The following is a 3804-nucleotide window of genomic DNA, read 5'->3' as shown; positions in this document are numbered from 1 at the left end:
TTGAGGAGTCATAAAGCCTTTGGGCTTACCTTGTTCCACCTTATGCATGGCATACAGTGAGCAACGTCCAACGTAACGAGACACATCACTCCGCAGTTTCGGCCAAAAATACTTCTCGTTAATACGCTTATAAGTTTTCAGGATCCCCATATGACCTGCTAAAGGACTATCATGACACAACTTCAGCACTTCCAATCGTTGACCCTTAGGAACGACTTCCTTCCAATTGTCCACTTCCTCGACCAAAAATCCATGACTGGGACGGATGTATTTATAAAGTTTGCCACCAGACATTCTCCACTGAGGATACTTCAAGGGATTAGACTCGATTTTTCTACAAAGTTTATCATACCAACTATCACCACTAGGAAGCGGTACAACCTCTTCAACCATATCAAGCACGGGAACTGACCGAGATAACAAATCGGGGACAACATGTTCTTTTCCTTTCCGATGCACAATCTTAAAGTCATATTGTTGCAATCTTACCGCCCATCGAGCTAATCTTCCAGTAGGATCCTTCAAATTTTGAAGCCATACGAGAAATGCGTGATCAGTCACGACCGTAAACGGAACACCCTCCAAATAAGGACGCAGTTTTTCGACTGCCCATAACACAGCTAAACATTCCCGTTCCGTCGTGGAAAAATTCCTTTCTTGACGCGTTAGTGATCTGCTCAGGAAACTAATTACTTCGTCACCATCCGGGCCTGGCTGCAATAACACGGCGCCCACTCCATATCCTGAGGCATCACATTGGACAACAAAAGGCAAATTGTAGTCAGGACAATTAAGTATCGGAGCAGAAACTAGACATTCTTTTATTTTCTGAAAAGATTCTTCACAACTCGGGGTCCAATTGAATTTTCTTCCTTTCTTCAATATCGCTGTAATTGGAGCTAGTAGTGTCGCAAAGAAAGGAATAAATCTTCGATACCAGGAAAATGTGCCTATGATGCTACGAACTTCCTTGACGGATGTGGGTGTTGGGATACGTAGCATAGCCTTGACCTTATCACCATCAACATGTAGTCCATTCCTATCAACCACATGACCCAAATACTTTAGTTCCGGTCTACAAAATTGACATTTATCCCAGCTAACGGTTAACTTAGCTTCTCTCAAGCGTCTAAAGACTTCCTCTAAGATCCTTACATGTTCTTCAATAGACTTTGTCACGATGACCACGTCATCCAAGTAAGTAAAAACATAGGGTTCCAACTCCGGACCGAGGACACGATCTATCAACCTCTGCCATGTAGCCGGGGCATTATGTAATCCAAAAGGCATTCTGCAAAACTGAAAAAGACCTTGACCAGGAACCGTAAAAGCAGTATAAGGCCTGGAAGCCTTAGCAACAGGTACCTGCCAATACGCCGACTTAATGTCTATGGTGGAAAGATAATGCGCGTTCTTCAATTTATTTAAAATATTAGAGATGTACGGTAATGGGTAGCCATCCCTCTCTGTTACGGCATTAAGCTTTCGATAGTCTACGCAGAACCTCCATTTTGGTTCTTCACCTTCTGGAACCTTTTTCTTCACCAAGAGAATCGGGGACGACCAAGCACTATTCGATCGCTCCACTACACCTTTCGCCAACATATCTTCTAGCTCTTTATCAATATGGCTTTTGATTACTGGGGATACAGGATGGTAACGTTGTTTTATGGGTGCAGATTTACAAACAATCACATGCTCAGTGAGATCAGTACAACCAAGAGAAGTGCCCATTAGTTCACGACTTCTATTAATAACTTCCTCCAATTGCGACTTCTCTGCATCGGTCAAAATAGTTTGACCTCGGAGATGATTCACTGAACCTACCATTGCTGGAGCGTCCGAAAAATACCATTCGTTATGCCTCAAATCTGGAACGATACCCATAACACGCCAAAAATCAGATCCTAAAATCAGAATGTGCGGTACGTCCAAAATAACTAATACTGGCAAGACACGCAAGCGATCCCTAACCATGAAAGGTACTAAACATTCCCCCAACGATTCACACATCTGACCATTCGCCACTCTACAAACGGTCTTCTTCGAAGTATACAACTCTAAACCCAAGTTTTGTAAAAATTTCCAACCAGTTCTTCCTACAATGGTCTTTGAAGCACCAGAATCCAATAATCCCAAAATTTCCTTTCCTAAGACTTTAACTTTTAAATATGGACGTTCATCTCCTTCGGAATGATGTAAAATAAAGTCTAAAATAGGACGTAGGTTGGTCGAGTCAACGTCGGCAACACCTCTTCGACCAGTTAGGTGCGCTTCCTTTCGTTTCCCGAATTACACGAAGGACAAGTTCTGACTGTAAACCCTTCTTTCTTACACTTAAAACAGTGAACAGCCTCCTTCTTCATTAGACACCCTACTGCCTTATGGCCTGACTTATTACAACGATAACAGATTAAAGTCCTAAACTTTCCTCTAGCCGACTCCGATTCGGATGAAGCAACAGGACCCTCAGTAACACTACTAAAACTTTCAGCATCCACACTGATATAAGCTAGGTCCTTTTCCAAAGTATTCATTTTCCTACTATTCGGTTCAACATAGTTCCTAATACAATCACGTCTTTCCTCCATACTGCGACATAGAACACGAAGTTCCTCCAAGGTACCTGGCAAAGGATCACGTAATCTATCTTGATAGAACGGATGCAAATTCCTAATAACTATAGACAATTTAACTTCCTCTGGAACATGACAACGCAAGCGATTAAAGTAACTATTCATTATTGCCAAGTAAACTCCAATAGTCTCAGACGAATGCTGAGTTCTCCTCCGAAGCTCTTCAAAAAGCGCTTCCCCATGGTGAGCTGACAGGTACTCCCTACGAAACTCTTCAACTAATTCAGCCCAAGTCCCTACACGTAGACGAACATCTTTATAAAACTGATAGGCTTTATCCGAAAATAAATCTATACCTGATTCCAAAAGTATACTATCTGGTACATGACGAGCAAGACTCAATTCATTCACCATCTCAAAAAATGCAGAAATAGACATACCCCTAGCAGAACCTGAAAACTTTTCTATTCCCCATTTATGGGGAAGTATCATCCCAGAAGAAAAACTAGAGACAGACCCTGAAAGAACATTATTACCAGCTTGTGACATTGCTCCAGGAGAAGAAGCATGAACTTGTCCTACCCCTGCCTGAAAAGACTGATTTAAAACCGAAATCACATCGAGCGCTACTGGTACCGAACCAGATCCGATTGGATGCTGCTTATCATATAAATCCTGTGACAACTTCAAAATCTCAGCAAGAAAGTCTGACTTAACAACCTGGGCTGCGTCTGCATCATCACCTGTTGGCAATACCATAAGATCAATTCTCCCCAAGACATGGTTAATCTGTGTCCGCAATCTCAAGGACTCAGCACAAGTAGGAGTTCCGGCAAACTTTCCAACAGCCGTATTCAGCTCCGCAAGTTTAGTCTCGATTGCAGTTTTATCCTGTGAAAAGGTGAATGGGTGCTCAGGATATCTAAAGCTTTCATTTGCTGCCTCACGACTAAGTGCATCAGACAGACTAGACCTCATAGACTCAACAGTGCCAGTAGACACTCCACGAATTTTGAGTTCATATTCCAGTTCCTCTTTCCTTAAGTAGTTGGGTACAAGTTTTCGCACCATCTTGCCAAAGTTCAAAATTTAAAAAAAATGTATCAACCGAAAGGAACAAATATTCAAACAAAATCAAGATATAAGTAAAAATATTAACACACAGGTACAGTTTACTTTATTAATGGGAGCAAACCAAAAGCAAAATAAAAGTAATAGTCGCTTTATT

The sequence above is a fragment of the Diabrotica undecimpunctata genome, unplaced genomic scaffold (assembly GCF_040954645.1).
Source record: "Diabrotica undecimpunctata isolate CICGRU unplaced genomic scaffold, icDiaUnde3 ctg00000568.1, whole genome shotgun sequence".
Taxonomy (NCBI): Eukaryota; Metazoa; Arthropoda; class Insecta; order Coleoptera; family Chrysomelidae; genus Diabrotica; species Diabrotica undecimpunctata.
The sequence above is the reverse complement of the archived record's forward strand: the minus strand, read 5'-3'. Positions refer to the sequence as shown.